This window comes from Larimichthys crocea, chromosome XIII (genome assembly GCF_000972845.2).
Source record: "Larimichthys crocea isolate SSNF chromosome XIII, L_crocea_2.0, whole genome shotgun sequence".
In the NCBI taxonomy this organism is placed as follows: domain Eukaryota; kingdom Metazoa; phylum Chordata; class Actinopteri; family Sciaenidae; genus Larimichthys; species Larimichthys crocea.
Window position 1 is genome coordinate 35,695,574 of NC_040023.1, and position 18,105 is coordinate 35,713,678.

An 18,105-nucleotide genomic window follows, 5' to 3' on the forward strand; every position below is an offset into this window, starting at 1 on the left:
ACGCACCGAGGATGCAGACACCCAAGGGGGTGCGTTGGAGCTGCGTTAAAAACCTCTTTCATTGAATTACACAAGACTTCATAAAAGCGAGGGAGGGAATGAATGAATGAAAAGAGCTGCGTGATCAACCTGTACTGTAAAGGGTTACATTTCATTTGTTTTACAGTGGGATTACCCTCTTTTACATGACAATGCTAATGAATTGTGAGGGGCCCATATGTCGGGAGTTTGGCGCATTCGCCATATGTGGTGTCAGACAGCAAATCACGCTGGGGAAGTGTTCTGCACGGCACACGGTGGCCTGCAGATCACCACAATCCAGGATCAGAGTGTTACAGTGTCTTTGTTTTACCCACATTGGAAATAACAGCACGTTAGCAGCATGTGTGTGTGGATGCATCATCGGCTTGCCGATCATATATGTGACAACAAGGAGGTCGGGATTTTTGCTCGTTACTACAGAGACCGTCTTTGCACTGATTAATTTGACAATAAAAAAGGGACAGAGCCTCGACAGAGACTAGCTTGATGCCAGACACTACGGAAAATAAACCCACATCCCTGATGGTGTTTGGAAAATTGTTTGGTCTCAGGGGAATTGCGATAATCTTTTCATTTGGCTCTAACATTTTGTTGGAAGTGAAGTGCAGTTGATTTCTCTGTAGACGTGAACAGCAGAACATTGAAGGAAAGCTGCCAGCAAGTGTGTATATTTATATCTTTGATTTTGTTTTTAGTAAGAACAAAACTATGTGTGTGTATTTTGAGTTACATCACTACTGATTTGCTCAAGGACACTCTGGCAGCACCCGCCACCTGATCACATTTTTAAATTGACAAAATATGCACAACAGCCATTTTTCTTTTCAATTGTTTTCAATGTAAACCTTTATTACTATTCCAACACAGTTTTCAATACAAAGGCACATGTGGTGAACACTCAATCATAGCGATTCGATTGCGTAACACAAACATTGCTGTTCATATCTATATATATATATATATCTATAAAACAATAAGCTACACGAAGGCGTAGCTGATTAGATATGTTTGATCTGCATTTAAAAGAGAGAAAAAAAAGATTTAGTGCAACTGATTTTAATTATTTGACCACAATTCATGGTTTTCATGCCTCTGGACTGATATCAGAAGACTTTTTTTTTTTTTTTTGCTAAAGATTAAAAACATAATTTCAAGCTTATCCAGGCAGATAAGTAATTGTCTTGAGCACTGGGATGTGCATGATTATCAAAAGAATACATTTTCTAAATTAGGCCAAGATAGTCTCCCTTGAATCAATTGCAAAAGCACTGCATAGACATAGATTGTTTAAAGTAATACTTAAAAGATTTGCATAGATTATCAATCGTAATAAAAAAATTTGCCACTTCCCGAAAATTAATATAGAATGAATTAGGCTGCGATAGTACTTGCTTTATTGCATTTGTGTGTGTGTGTGTGTGTGTGTGTGTTAATGTCAAGGACAGGAAATTAAGGCAGTGTTTGAAGCCAATGTATTTGTCATGTCTCACCCAAAGACGTATCATTACAGCCAAAGCAGGTAACTGCTATGAAACCAAACTGCTCAAAGCCTGCTGGGAAGAAGGTTTTAATAGTGCGGCGTGTGTTCTGTGTACGCGGGCGCACGAGCCCCGAGCCCCGCTCAGCTACTTCCTGCTGATCAAACACACTCCTGCCATCAGGAATATTAAACGTGCGAGTGCACATTTACTCAGCGCTGTGGCTCGTGGCTGGCACAGTCAAATCAAAGTCTGTTAAGGCTGCAAATATGAGATTCAATACATATGAAACTGAGCTGTATTCTGTCATCCATCTCACACACACACACACACAGAGACACAGAGACACACTCTGGCTGTAATTTCTGTATCAGTATATTAACAACGGGAAGGCAGGCTCCTCAGAAAAACCATTTCTCTTGATGATGTCTGAAGGAATGTCTATAAACTGGTAGCCCAGAAAAATAAAAGAAAATCCAGGATGAGAACGGGGGGGCTCTGCTCGACGGGGTAAAAAGGAACCAAATAATAAAAAAAAAAGATAAAACAGTTGCATAGAGTATAAAGACGACAGCTCACTCCTTCACCATTGTGTCAGCTGACACACGGAGCTGTCCAATCGCAGTGCAGTATTATTCACTGCTGCCGTGGGTCTCACATTCACGTGTCTTTGAGTCCTAGCAACTATAACAAAACAGAAATCAAACTAAACTTCATTAAATATGACCTACAGTCAGTCAGGTCTATGTTAGATGAAGACACACTGCTTCACGTCTAAGTAACACTGTTTACAGGCAGATATATAAGAAGAATAATTACAGAATTGAGCCTCAAAAATATGAAAAGTCACAATTTTAGAGAACTTCGTCCAGCTGCCAATCTTCTGTCTGAGCCTTGTTTCCCTCGGCCGCAGTCCATTGTGATGTTCACTCTGCTACAACCAGTCCCGCTCGACTGCTGGGTCACATAATGCATCACACAGCGGCGACGAAGTGGCACAAACGTCGCAGCGACGTTCCAAAGTCAGGGCAGGAGGAACCACGCGGGCGTCTGCGTCGTCGTCCTTGTTTAGTCCTGGCAAAAAAACAAGCCTCCGATGGAGGAGGAGGAGTCCGACATCACCTCCATTGTGCCATCTGGAAATTTTAGATCGCCCCCGCCCCTTTGTGCGTCGACGATATTCACCTGCGAAGAGAAATATGACATTAAGATACAGCTTTGATTCCTCCCAGTGAGTCCAGACACACAGTGAGGCCAATCATGTGAATGTCAAAACAATTATTTGAGACGGTGGACTGTGAATGCCAATTTAGGTGTATCAAAAAAAAACTTGTCCCTGCATGAAAAATAACTTTTCTTGTCCTAAATCTGGACACGGTAAGCACCGGCTGAAGGGATTGGGGGTAAAGTTGAAAGGCCTTAACGCGGCGGGAGCCTGGTACGCGACGAGCTGCTAATACATAAAGAGGAAGCATGTGACACACCCTGAGCTTTATTATTTTTTTTTTTTGGTTGTTGTTACATTTTCAAGCAGCTCAGACAAGCAACTTAAAATATTACAGCGGGTCACGGAGTGCAGCAGCACGGACCCATAATGCGTCCGTCCAGCTTCGGTGGCAGAAATCAACAACCATCGTTCCTAATTAGCATCGCCTCAGCTATTAGAGAGCATCGTGTTGGACTTGGCATTTAACACCACGCCGCTTCACTCGGCTGAGGGAGGGATATAAGGGTGGGGGGGTGACGGGGAGGAGTGGCCAACAGCGGAGGGTGGTGGTATAAAAGGCAGTTTCGGGGGTATTGGTGTCGCTTTGAGTTATTGGCATCATGGTCTTGTTTTGTTGAGAGGACTACAGTGAATAAGCTTGTTAATGGTAAATTTACAGCCCCAGCATGTGGCCTAATAAAACCAGGGGATAGAGGGGATGATGAGAATGATTGCGATTTTGTGTGTGTGTGTGTGTGTGTGTGTGTGAGAGAGAGGGGGGAGGGGAGGGAGGAGGAGGAGGAGGGTGGGGGGGTAGTTAGAGAGAAAGGGGGAGAGAGAGAGAAAAGTGGAAGGCGCCGGTAATTAAGAGTCTAAAAGAGTGCGAGAGAGGCGCACACCGCTCAAAGCAAACTTTGAGCCCGGATTCCTCACTTTTTATTTATGCACCCCACCCACCCCCCATCCCTCTTCACTCTCTCCCTCACTCTTTACTTGTCTCCCCCTGCTGAATGAATAGCTATCACGTGCTACGGTGTCCCATCTAGCAACACCCACCCCACCCACCTCTCCACCCCCCATCTTCCAGCTCTTTCTCAACACCCCCCCCCCCCTCCTGCACGACTCTGAATAGGGAGCCGAATTGAGCAAACAGTCAGGCTGTCAGCTCAATAGGAGGTCTGGCCATGAACTTGAAGTCCTTCCCAGGCCCCCAGCCTCACATTAGGGTGAGTGGGGTGGTGGTTGGGGAGACCGGGAGGGAGGAGGGGATGGTGGTAATGGAGGAGGAGGCGGAGGGGAGGTTTGCAGCCAGACTTTTGGGGGGCCCCTATGTGCCAGTGTTAGGGGGGACCCCTGCCACAGAGGTTCCCAAGGCTGGTGCTCTTGCTAGAGCAATGGGGGCAGGGTGTCCCAGCTGCCTGCTAACCCTCCCCTCCCTCTGCAGCACTCCAGTCTGGGCAGGAGGGGTGCTGATGATGGGGTTTGTGCAGACGAGACAGTGTCTGCTCCCCTGCCAAAGCTCCTCTAGACTCCTCACACACACTCACATGAAGACAGACACACGAATACACAGGATCCAGACACAAGCTGCCGGGCCGGGCCGTGCCCACCCCCTCACCTCGACCAGCTCCCAGCCCTCCCAGGCTTCTCATCATCTCATTAGCCAACGCCAGCCACTCCACTGTCTACTGTTTGCATTGTTTTGGGCTCTGCATAATTTACACAGTAAATTGAGAACGGCCCCGGCCCCCTTTTTTGCTCAATCTACCACCTGTTTATGGAGGCCTGTCCGTGATTAGTGCGCTTTGGGTTTGACACAGTTACCACAGCACTTCTTAGGAAAGCCAAGCGACGCCTCTGCTTTTTAAAGGCTGCATCGTCAAATATTTAAATGTGGAAAAGGCTTGGCATGACCTAATTTGAGAACCGATTTCACTCGTTTGGTCTCTAAACGCTGGATGGAAATCACGTATTTTGGGCGAAACGAACTTTTCACTTTCAAACTTTCTCTTATTCACCTTGGACCTTTCGCTGACATGATGTTTTCCCGTGTTTAGCAACAATCTCCTTTTCTTCCCTCACCTTGACCCAGCGGGGGGTATCCGCAGTCCGTCTGTTAGCCCTACCGAATGGCACCCTACTGTAAGTTAGCATTAGCATTGTCTCAGTGACCTCCACACCACAGACACAAACAAAGGGAGGTCTCTCCGTTTGCGCGGACAATGGCGTGCATTGTTTACCGAGGCTGCCTTACTTAATCAAGCCCAGCCGATGCTAATTGGTGTTTTGGTTTAAGCGGTTTTCAAAGTTGGGAGCTCCCCCGGTTGGAATAATGCAGCACTATAACGAGCTCGCTCAGGGAGAACAATACTCGACTTGTCTGAGCACCGACTGCCCTCCAACACTGGCCACTGGCACAAAGAGAGGCTTTCCAGCGCCGAGGCTCTGCCTATCAAGGTCCCACTTTCTCACTTCCACACCATCTCTTCTCTATTATTTCTCTGCTCCTGCCTTGTGTTGGTTCTGATACGTGCTGCAGTGTCCCTGTGTGAGAATGTGAATGGTGGCTCATGGATATCATCGCTTTCCACTCGACAGATGTGCCCACCTTGACGTTTCTTCTGAGCCTCGTTTAAGGAGTAGAATTAATCTTATCTTATCTGTGACCAAAGATGTGGTGCACAAATCCTAAAGAGCCAAACTATATGGAGTTCTGAATTGTGCCTCTGTGTTGTCCAGAAGGCACGGGCTTGCATCGTATCTCCAAAATGGCAGCTGCCGCCATGTCGGGGCACGCATGTGAGGATGGCATGAGAATTCCCAAACGGGGGCGGGGGGGGGAAGAAAACATGGCGCTTCAGAGGACAGATGCCCACTGAAAGCCTCCTGAGAGAGGCATTGAGAGCAGAGTGATTTAATGTGAACACACATACAAAACACGCTCCGCCCACATCAACTCACCCTCCCCTCCGACCATCAGCGCATCTTGCGATTCGTGCAATTAACAAAAATATCCGAGGTGATTAAAAAAAAAAAAAAAACGGAGGCGATAGCCCGCCGGAGAATGGGGGAGCGAGGGCACGGGGAGGCGCAAGACGGAGAGAGGATGGAGGGTCGGGGTGGCATGGTGGGAAAGATGCAGCACGGCGGGCGCGCGGTGGGTTTTTTGGTGTGTTACCTGCACTGACTGGTCTTCCCACTTCCATTTCATGCCAGCGTTACTCTAAGATGGTGGCGCGGGCTGCGTCTCGCTGTACAGGAAAAAGGGGCAGTCTGCTGAGGATGGAGCGGAGGAGGAAGGGAGGAGGAGGAGGAGGAGGAGGAGGGAAGAGGCGATGCAGAGGAGGGCGAGGAGAGAGAGAGAGGGAGGGCAGAATCAACAGCAACCCCTCCTCCTCCTTCTTCTCTGTTTTTCAGTCTCCCTTTGCCAGCTCTCCTTCAGTGGTGTGGTGGCGTGGTGGTAGCCTGCACAGAAAAACGGGGAAGGGAAAATCAAAGGGCAAGAAGGGGAAATTTCAAGAACGTGGTTTATCCATCAAAAAACACACGTGTAGTTCAGAGAACCATGCGAATGCATGCATGTACACACACACACACACACACACACCTTTTCATGTCTGTTCTCATGGTACAGTCTGCCCCTGAGCATGCAAATGACTTTCATTATGCAAATGCATGCAAATCAGATCCAACCATCTGAGAATCAAGGGTGGGAAAGAGAAAAAAAAAAAAAAACTCGACACAGAGATTGAATGAAAGAATGAAAGAGAAAAAGGGACAAGAGAAAAATCCTTTTGAGTGGCAGGAGGCGGTACGTTAGGTAAATGCTCTGTGGAAAACAACAGTAGCCCAATTGGACAAACACGATTACCGCCTTTTATTGTGTCTACGACTTCATTTTTTACATTTAATTTGCTGCATCCTTGTCATTTTACAGGACGCTTGGTTTATTTTTATTTTTAATTCAATCATTTGATGTCACCGCCTTTTGTAGTCCTACTGTAAACACCACGTTACACACATGATGCTCTACAATCCTGTCACCACGCACTTTGCATCTGACAGCTGCATTTAGGCATTAGTGGAAATAATGCCGCATTTTCAGCATGGGCAGGATTGCAAACAGCTGTTCAGCACTGTTGACATTCACCAGTTAAGCTAACTTGAATCTGATGCTGGAGCAGCTCTGGTGAATCAGACTGTGTGCTGATATCGAGCATTTTCTTTTAACAGCTGATTCAAAGCCTGCGCTGCTCTCAATTCAAATAATCTCCGACTGCAGCCGCTCTCATAATAGGATGCTCTGTGTGTTTTTGTGCGTGCATCAGTGCAAAAGCAATAAGCAGGACTGGCTTAAAGCAAGTCATTAGGTGGCTAAATGCTATTAGCACTAACGCAGGCCGACCACTGTGGGTATCAGATGAAAGGGGTTCTTTTTAATTGCCTCAAATCAGCGTCTGTCTTCGCCAAAATCCCTTTTCCTCAATTACCCACACCTGCCTCGTGCAAGCAGCAAGTCTGAAACCAAAAGTGGCACAATGTGGCAAGTTCAATATTCAGCAGGTGGAGTCTATATTTCGCAGGTTTAGCCGCATAGTTCGTGAACCCCTTCCATTCAAAGAAATCAACAAAGAAAAGCTGACTAATCGGCGAACAGAGCACGCTGTCTGATTTTGCTAATACTCTGAGCCCGGCAGAAAGGATCCTCCATTAGCCAGCAGAGGAGGGAGCCGGCTTTTGTCTCTGGGTGTCAGTAGGGGAAGGCTACGTCTGAAATTGAAATAAGGTGGTAAAAACAGGGGTGACTTGGAGTGTGAGAGAGTTGGGGTGGGTAAGCAGGGAGGGGAAGGACTACAGGGGTGGGGTACTGCTGAATGGTGGCAAACCTCTCCTAATTGGCACTTGACATTTTTTTGCCATTGGCACTGGAGTGGGCCAGCTTTCAAGCCCTCTCTGGGTCCTTGTTGGAAAAGTGCCTTATGCAAATATGGCGAATGGGCTCTATTGTGAAGCCTCTGATATTAACAGCTCACGCAACAATGAAATTGTGTGCTTACTCTGGACTCGTAGGTGTGTGAGAGAGAGCTAGACAATGGCAGCGGGAACAGCTTCAGTCTGAACAGACCCTCCATCGGATGCTTTGCCAAGTCATTTCACCAGAATGGGCTTTTTTTTCTGAGGACCGAGGACTCTCGGTAAAAGCTTTATTAACGACTGAAACAAACAAATGCATGCACTGTTTTGCTCTGGCTCTGAGAGTGTCTCTGTTTATACTGCTGCTGAATGGCTCAATTTAATGTGGTTGAAAATACTGAAGGTATGGATAGAAAAGGCTCATTCTCTTTGAAAGATATTTCCCCTCTTAAAACATCACTGTCTCAGTTCTAAACGTGAAAACGTATTCATGCTCCGGCGCCGTGCTGCACTCCCTCTGATATTTCTTTCTTCCTCTGTGTGCCCGCATTGTTTACCCTTAGCTCGCTCCCTTGGGTGAGCACAGCTTCCAGATCTAAAGATATCTGCAGAATCCCTTTGGAGAAAACTCGGCAAATCAGTGAAGAAATGTTGCAAAAAAAAAAAACGAGCCACGTTTTCAAAAGCAGTAAAAAAAAATGATAAGAGGCCAGTGCTAGACAGCTGGGCCAGACACGCTCTCGACTGAAACTTCTTGAGTTGACAAGGTCTGAAGTGTTCCTGTCATCCGAGAACACAAAGCAAATTTCATCTTTATCTCCACACAACGCAAAAACCAACAGGGAGGCGAACAGAGCAACGGGGTCAGACAACAGCAGTCACCCCCCGTGTGGTCCCAGCACAGTCAAAGTACACCTGTTACTGCTAAGTTGCCAAACTTAATCTCCTTTGTCTGCGGAGGCCCATTGACTTTTGCTTGTGCCTAAGATACATTCATTTCTCTTTGAGCGTTTGGGGGGGGGTTGGAGGGAATGCCGATGTTCTAGAAAATAACAGGCTCTTCTGGCCTTCTGCTCCAGCCCAACAGCGAAGCCATTTTCCAAACCCTGTTGGTGTGTTCCGTCAAGAGAAAGAGAGGCAGAGAAAAAGGGGGCAAGAATCACTGGGTCTTATTCAGAAAACTGTCTGGCTGCTCGGACCCGGCAGGGGTGAAAGGGAGGCAAAGGGACGCATTGTCCCTCAGTGACAAGTGGACTAGCTCTATTGACTGTAAAGTCTACTGGTGGGGGGGCAAGTAGGACCCGACCACAATGGCTGTTTTTCTATTTGACACTTGGAGTCTAAATCTGCTTGCCTAGTGCATGAAAGCTAAGACAAACCCACCACCCTCCTCCTCCTCCTCCTCTTTCCTCTCGCTGCCTTCTCTCCTCCTCTTCACACTCTCTTTCTATTTCAGACACCGCCATGGGACACAGAAAAAGAGAGAGAGCAAAGGCCCTAAGGTGATTTTTAGGAACTCTCTCTCTCCCCGTCTCCGTGCCATTTTCAGGCAGGCAGAAGCTAAGACGGTCTCTGCTCTGGGGTCCCCAGTGTGAAATGTTAGTGATATAACTGTGCCACACACAGAGCCAGCACAAAGCATTTGCACCACGACATGCGTCTCCCAGGGCACTGCTTAGGGTATAAACACAATCTGTCCAGGACTTCAGTTCCCATTTAGCCCCAACACTGCAACTGACACAAAAGGAAGCAACTTTTCTTTTACACAACTCAAAATCTGCCTGTTTTGTAACCTTCAATGTATCAATTTGTAAATGCATCATGCACCTGCGCTTGGATCGATCTTGCAATAACGGATTAAAACCATGCCCGGGTCTACACTGTACCAAAAACACATCGGCCGTGACGGTAGTAGCACAATAGAGAGGGAACCAGGTACTACTTTGCCATCCAAGAAGGTGACATCTCCGGCTGTCACTTCCTGTCAAGACCCTCGTTCCTCTCTCTTGCTAGCTGAGCCCAGAGCTCAAATGTCACACTCAGCACCTGCAATGCAGCAGGCAGGCAGGCAGGCACAGCTGCAGGGCTCCAGGAGATTGACATTGTGAGGTGAAGTTGCCACGCAAGCTTTTAGGAATTTTTCATGTTGGCCCCTCGCAGAATTGTTTAGATTTTTGTACCCTGTCAAGCTGAATATATCCAAACTCGAGAGCGACGTTTTAGCTGATCCATGTTGGAGCAGCGGTACCGCCATGCGAAATATGCGAGTTCTGCTGCTAGCCTTGTAAGCTCTGAAAACCACGAGACCTTGGGAACAATCCTCAGTGGCCTCTTTCTCAGCAGGAGTGACCCTCTAAGCTTTGATGGGCAGAAAAGAAATCACACCTTCAATCAGCCATCAGAGGCCTTGAGGTTGAAGATCTGATTGACCAATTACTCCTCTCCATGAGCCTGGGCAAAGAACCTTCAGGGTGAGATTGTTCTCCTCCTCGCTCATGGATCTCGTCACTGGGGGTACTTTCTGCTTGATTGCCCCTGGACCACTCCCCCTTTGAGCCTTGCACGCACACACACACACACCAGCAGCAGCAGCATTCATCGAGATCCCATCAGGCCTTTACACATGGTAGCACCTCATGCAATGGAGGCTTTGCCACGGCCCATTCACAACCAAGCCAACTGTCACGTCAAATCAAACAACGGCCTGGACCCCAAATCAAACATCTTTTCATGCAAAAGGGAGAAAGGAGTAGGTGGGAAGGAGAAAAAAATCAACAACGGCTAACTTAACAAAATTGGCCTCAAACAAATTCTTGTCCGTTCGCTTAGGTGCCGGCGGGGAGTTGGGAGCCCGGATTAACTCAGAGGGAGCATTCTTAACTCACACAATCCCATCCAAGTCGGGACATATGTATAATTCATAGCACCGTATGCAGCTCCTATGATATAAAAGGCCCACATTCTTTTCATATTGCATGTTCTCTTGATGCCAAAGACGCGAGCAGGAAAGCTGAAATTCATGGAGCCGAGTGAATAGAGCATTGACCAACAGCTCACAGCGACTTGTTAAACGACTTGTCAAACTCCCCCCCAAGCTTTGGTGAAGCAGTGTGGGTGTTTTTTTTCGGCAAAACCCGTCACTCCCAGTCATGTGATACTATGGCTAAGCTCCTGCAAGCAGCCCCACACACAAGGATCATGGAGCTTATTAGATTAAAAGTGATCCTGTTGCACCAACCGTACTGCTATGGATCACTGCAACTGGCTGCAGGGAATATGTACGGCAACGTCCCGTTTATTTCTGCATGCCTACCAATGGTATTCTACATGTTGACGGATCAAAAGTTAGATTTATCTAAAGGCCTTAAGGTCTAGGATTTTCTCACCTACATGCACTCACACATATACAGTCATGCGTCCTACCTTTTGCTGCTTTCTGCTCCCATCTCCTTTTAAACGTCGTCCATTGTCTTCTCTCGTGTTGCACTTCTTGAGGCGGAGTTTGTTTTTTTGTTTTTGTCTTTTTTTCTCTTTTGGATGGAGGCGCGTTTTTTTGGGGTCTTGATGCCTTTTCAGGAGCGTAATGGGATTCTTGTTACTTTCGGTTATCTAGCTTTATGAAGAATGTACATCACTCATACAGCTAGATAACCAAAGATAACAACCAACCCCTAAGGCTACCCATCCTCTCAAGCCGCAGGCGAAGTAACATGGGTCAAGTTCTGACCTGGAAGCAGAGGAGAAAGTTACTGATAAAAACATTATTATACGTCGCCGTCTCTTTAATTTTACATGACTGAAATGATCACAGACTAACTTGGGAAGGAGTTAAAAATGTCAAAAACTAGTCTAGCAATCCAAAAAGATCCAACAGCAGTTAACACCAACTCTGAACAAAGACGTTACTCTTCTGGCTTGGGGCCTTTTTTTCCTCGCTCAACGTACAGCGGCCCTTAAATGCCTGACCCTTCGTTTTGTGACGTCACGAAGTGGCCCCCACCCCCTCTCATCACCCCGCCTCAAACCGCATCGGCCAATTAGAAACCTTCCTTTGTGCGCAGAAAGATTTGATTGGCCAGCGACTAATGCTGCTATATCAAAAACTCTCCAGTCAAACAATCAGTGAGAGGCACCAATAAGAAAAAAATCTATATACAGTATACGCAAGTTGTTGAACCAGTCTAAACCGGCTATTGCGCCAACCTCCCCTTCTCCGGCCCAGTGCCCATCCCTATGGCGCACCCGCCTTTACCCGCTGACTGGCTTCATGGGAGGGTGATGGCTTCAAACGCCACCCCCCACCACGGCCCAAATGCATTTTTAAATTAAAAGATCTTGGCTGTTTGACTACAAAAGAAAACTGGTTTGTCTTCATTTACATTATCTGATACCAGAGCAGTCAGCCCGGTTGGTGTCAAAGCAAAGACAGAGGGGTTTAAGATGAACATACACATGTGTAAAAAAAAGCCTGTGCATCTACATTAATAGTAATATAATACAAATACATCCAATTAGACTTGGTAAACATGTAGAAGACATCTTTTCAAACCCAAATAGCATCCACGAAAAGACACCAAAATGAAGCTAAACACGCACGAAACCTTTCTTCACATTCACGGGTGTAGACAATGCTGCAGCACACACACACACACACACACACACACACACACACACTCCTCTCACATGCCGTGGTGGCACATGGCACAAGGCCTCTTCTAATTAAAGCTGCTCTGTGTGCCCAGATCCCTGTTGTGGCAGGCTCCTCCCCCACCAACGCCACCGCCAAGTAAAGCTCTACTGACTGAAAGCAGACACAGAGATGGAGAGATATTGAGTGAGAATGAGAGAGAGAGAGTGACAGAGGAGGGCGAGGCACAGAATATTCTCGGCCTCCATGACACACACCCAAACCTGAACACTCGACACTCCACGACCTGACTGGCAACATGCAGCAAAACACGTCTACATCCCTGTTAGCAAACAACAAAACCCCACTGGCATTGTTCTCCCTGCAGGTTACACCGAGCAGCTGCTCTTCTTCTTCTGCTACTGTCTGAATCTGTCCATTTTTTATTTTTATTTTTTTAAAGGTGTTTTGTTGCCGTTCAGGAGGCTGTCACCGTGACACGGATCTCCGTCGTGGTGCTTTGTTTCAATCCACAAGGACAAAGCGAGGCCCTTTAAGAGCAGGAACATGCCTCAGCTCCCAGAATGCTACTGCACTGACACACACACACACACACACACGTCGTTTAGATACATAATTACAGACGGTCTTATGTATAAATGCAAAGACACACACACAGATAAATGCACTGACACACACACTCACAGCTGCAGTGATGAATGTAAACTATATGAACATGTTTGCTTCATGTTTAGCTCAATCTGATGTTTTTAATATATATATGCATGTATATTAAAACACACATTTTCACATGTTCTCATAAGAATTTGCTTAATTATATAATAATCACATTTCAGCATTAAAATAAAAAATAACATCTAATTCTATCTTATTCTGAAAATTGCAACATCTTATTTTGAAAATCTTTTTTTTTTTTAAATGTTTCGAACACATGATTCACTTTGGTGTTTGAACTCCTCGGTAATTGATCAGATATTATTTAGCATTTTTAATCTCTGCAGACTATGCTGTGAGCTTTATGACTCGTTTGTGCATCAGAGATATTTTCACCATTTCCAAGCTGGATAAAGAGAAAGATAATTACATGCAGATTGCACTTATTTCCCCATTACCATTAATAGTCCCTTCATTAACACTGGCTTATTCGTGACTGTGCTGCTGCTATATAATTCTAACAGATTGTTACAATTTCAATATTTGTCTTCTGGGTTCTTTTTTCTTTTTCTTTTTTTATCTTTCACGATGCATTTCACTCGAGAAATTATTCACGCTGTGAGTTCAGAGAATGAAGCACGTGGAGATTTTTAAGTGTCTCTGTTCTGCAAAAGTTTAAACACCAAAAGCTCCTCACGTGTCACGAGGACGGCGGCCTCTTTTCTCTGCCTCACCTGAGCTCAAATAAAATCCACAGAAATAATAATAACACATACATTTAGATCTTCAGCCGAGCTCCACGCTCTTTCTCGCCACTATTTAAACAAACCTCATCGGGGCTGTGCCATTGGCCAACACGTGCATGACGTCAACAAATCCGGTGCCTCTAATTGGAAATAATTTATGCGAAAGTGCAGAGCTGATTAGCAAGAAATTGATTCCTATTATAAAGTCTCATTGGATATCATCTGCTTGAAACCACGTGGTTAAAAAAAATCATTTAACGCCATTTTAGGTTGAATTCTTGGACTGAATGCTGCGTTTTTAAGGCGACAAAGGCAATTACGCACGAGTTTTACGCACGACATAAAGCATTTTACGCACGTTATTTATGTATTTCTGAAATAACTAGAAGAGAAGTGGCAACGCTGGGGTGATGGTGTAGGCCTGTTGACAGATGCACTGTGGGTTTGTGTCAGCTGAGCACACACACACACACTCTCACACACACACACACACACACGGTGTTCACAGGCACACTTTAGTGTGTGAAGGTGAACATGATTATTAATTTTCCACACGTGCTCTATGTGCTGAAACTAAAGCTGCTAAACACACCAGCTTCACACCGAAGTAAAAAAATAAATTCAGCGAAAATAATGCAGCATTGTGATGAGCTGTGAAGTTTAAATATTTAAACATAGAAAGCATCTTTCAACATATAATAAACTATAATAACTTCACTACAACATGATAACTCTGACTTTAGACCAACATCTGTTAAAAATTCTTGAAATCTAAAATATATTATTCCATAAAACTTCCCAGAATATCCAACCTGACTACAGAAGCCTGTGTGTGTGTGTGAGTGTGTGTGAGCCAATATTACCTACAGTAAGCCACGTGCTGTGAGGCCGCTGAATGTCTCTCCAGGGATCCCTGGAAAAAAGAGACGATCATTTTATTCTTCAAATGGACCATACAGCACGCGGGAGCCAAATTACGCTTCCCATTTGACATACTGCAGCCTTCGATCAAACGGCGCACACAATCAGCGAACTGCATTCTGTTTCCATAATGAAAGAAATGCATAAAGACGGTGATGATGGGCGTGAAAAGGTGGAGGCTAGAGTCGTGTGGAGCGTGTGATGCTTAAGCAGCCCGTGCATTCTCATAATAACATAATGTGTGTGGCGTCTTTATGTTTTAACAGAAAGGACTCTGAAACACACTGCAGTGGCACACACAACTTTGTCTCCGTGTGTGTGTGTGTGTGTGTGAGAGAGAGAGTGCTGCAACTAGTTCAATAAATAAATGAATAAAATAAATAAAATGTCTTTAATCTAAAATTTTTTAAATCCAAATTTCCAGTTTTAAGATTTTCTGTCTTTTCCATATTCACCCATTGACTCCATGCGTGCACACACATTAATACTCTAATGTTCATCATGTGAAACGTTGCATAATCCCATATTTATTTTTTTTCTGTGCTTCAAACCCCTCAAAGCTCCACACACACACACACGGACAGCTTTTCTCCCCCGGTGTATCCGGGGGGCGCACACGTGTTTTGGGCACAGGCCTCGTACTCGGTGCACACGTGTGGGACTGGATATTTGGCCTTGTGATCCCTTTATCCCGCCAGCTATGGGTGTGAACGCCTCCACTTTGTCTTATTACGCATGCATTGCAGGCCTGGTCTGCTGGTAATCCTCATATCTGAGGCCACATGGACACACAGAGTCCAGCAGAAGGGCTTAATTTGGAGCTTAAAAAAAAGAGAAAGAGGTTCCCTCTTTTTTGTCCGCTCATCGTGTCATTTCTTTTTTTTTTTTGGTGCCATATGTTGCCTGACTCTGCCTCAGCGAGCAGAGGTGGTGAAGTGACCCTGCTAAGTGCCTGGAGGTGTGTGTATGAGAGATGGAATCAGGGCTTGGAAGCGCCTTTTTGGCCTTTGTGGCTCCTTGTGAATGGCGCATATGAAGCCTGTACACACAATGCGTCACATTGAGGCGAGTTCTCCCTCAAAGCAGAGCACAAGTCTAATTACAAGTTACTCTCTCACTCACATATTTCATCATTTAAACCAAAGAGTGCAGCTTTGTTTCTTGCATGTCCATCCTGTGACCTTTCACTGAGCCTGGACACTGTTCCACACTGCACCTGAGACATTAAATCAGCTCCAATGATTCTATTTGTGCAGCATTTGATGCAGTTTGTAAACGGAATCTCAAATAAAAAGAGAAAATGTGCATATTTTGTGCTGAGCAATGTTTCCACGTCGTGCTCGCTCCCAACAGCTGCCATTCTGCATGAAACATCACCTCCTGCTTCACACTGCTCGGAGCACCGAGACAGAAAAAGACACAGAAATAAAGAAAATCTGTCAGATTTAAAGCTGGAGACCTGCTGCTCAAACACCCATCGCCCATATTCGCCACATCCAGACGCATCCTGCTCCGTTATGTGTGCAGGTTGGCGGTGTACGCGGCGCGGATGCAAACCTCCGTTTTGTGTTATTATTATTATTATATTATTATATATTCATATATATTTAAATCGATATAATCCGACACCTGCCTTCTCATTTCACACCCTCCCCATCTGAAGAAACACTTCATACTCACGCCGTCGTCCGCGAGTCGCTGCGGCGTCCGCTCTCCAAAACCCGAGAAGCGAGCAGCTCGAGAGATGGAGACCAACTGAGCTGCCGGAGGCTGGACCGCTCAGTCTTCATGGCTGCGGCTGGCCGTGACGTCTCTCTGGCTCCATCCATTCAGCTTCCCTCGGACGGGTTTTCCCCCCTTGTTTTATTATCATCCCCATTATTTCCCGCGGAGGTGGATCTCGCCTTCCCCTCCCCGCCGCCGCCCCCCTCTCCTGCCCGCACCATCCCTCGCGCTGCTCGCCATTCCTCGCAGTCAGGATGCGATATGAACTTAAAACATGCCTGCTCTAAAAACATATACCGCCAACAAGGCCCTCCCCCTTTTATGACACGATGCAGGTCTGTTTTTTTTTTTTTTTTTTGTCTCCACCCTCTAAAAAAAAAATAAAAAAATCTGAAAGCAGCCGTGGTCGTGAATACGCACGGATGCTCAAGTTTCTTCCGTGGATCAGAATCCTGGAATCTGGATTCATGCTGCACTTTCTTCAGCTCATTTTATATTTTCAGATTAAACCAAACTGAAATATGAAAAACATTCACATCCACGCTCATTTTGCATTAAAAAAAAACTGGTGGTTTCATAATTTATTCCATAATTACGCATAAATTGGCACCATACGCGCCTCCACGCATGCAGCATCCTCTCTGCTGCCTCTATTGTCGCTGTGTTCTGTTCGGGAGTTTCACTCATCAAGTGTGTCGTTTTGAAACCCTTTTTTTTTTTTTTTGGCTCATGTGGGATTATAAAAAAAAAAGTTTCGTGTAATCTTGTCTGGCTACTAGTATTCGTTTGACACAAAGCCCCCGGCGGAGACTGCGGCCTCCGCTCATGCGCCTGGATCAAGTGCGCACATCCACTATTCTCATTGTCTGCGTCTTTGATACAGAGGAGTCCAGGAATGTGACCAGGGGGTGAAGACCGTGCAAATCAGCTTTTACTGTCACCGCCGAGCCCAGAGCTCGCAGACAAGAGCCAAGAAAAGGGGTCTGGGTCACTTGATTATCATAATAATCAGATCGCGGGGATAAAAATCTCCTTTGAATAAATTACTGCTTCAATAGGAGGCGCGACTGCCAAAGAGACAACTTTGTCAGCCCCCGGTTTGTTGTCGGGGGGTTCTCTCTGCCTACCAATGTCCCGGGCTCCCCTTTTCTTTCTCTCCAAATTTTGGACGCTTTCCTGGAGATCAGACTCTAAATACGGCTACTGTTTCTCTCCTCCCCTCCTCTCGCCTTCGCCGATGCCTGGTTACCGAGTCCAGGCAGGCAGGCAGGCCTCAGCTCCTCTTGGGAAAGCAGGAGTGGTTGGTGGTGGCTAATGGGCTAAAGGACCGGGCACAATAGGCTGGGTGCACCATCCAGCCACCCTCTCTCTCTCTCTCTCTCTTTCTACCCCTCCTCTCCCTCACTTCTCCTCCTCCTCCTCCTCCCCCCCTATCATCCCCTCTCTCTTATTCCGTCGGCTGCATGGGAACCCGGGCACCGAGGTGGACCAGGGGCCGCTCAGCATTGTGGTGGCACATCCCAAGTTCATTAGCACCCATCAGGCCATTTCTGCAGGGCTTGGCGGTTAAACCTCACCCCCCTTGCACGACCACCACCACCACCACCACCTCCTCCTCCTCCTCCTCCATCCAGTTTGCTCCTGCACAGGCCTGAGTTTCAAATCCAGCTCACATGTTTCAAGAGCGAGCAGCTTGATAACTTCTATCAGAGATGATTTTAGGATATAACACTGACCTTTAATAACCGTGTTAATAACTTTAATTATAAA

General features: G+C 46.2%; 1 long non-coding RNA gene across 5 annotated transcripts; it reads right to left on the bottom strand.

Moving 5' to 3' along the window:
• Nucleotides 1–1,465: 1,465 nt before the first annotated feature.
• Nucleotides 1,466–16,624, bottom strand: LOC109137136 (uncharacterized). 5 transcript variants are annotated; one of them, XR_002041610.2, is made up of 5 exons: nt 16,291–16,624; nt 14,553–14,602; nt 11,065–11,368; nt 5,906–6,192; nt 1,466–2,705 (listed from the first exon to the last, which is right to left on the bottom strand). It is a non-coding gene; the product is annotated as an uncharacterized LOC109137136 (long non-coding RNA). The 5 variants fall into 5 exon arrangements; XR_002041611.2 differs by having other exon boundaries at nt 14,557–14,602; nt 16,291–16,623; XR_002041612.2 differs by lacking the exon at nt 14,553–14,602 and having other exon boundaries at nt 16,291–16,602.
• Between the last annotated feature and the right edge of the window lie 1,481 nt (nt 16,625–18,105).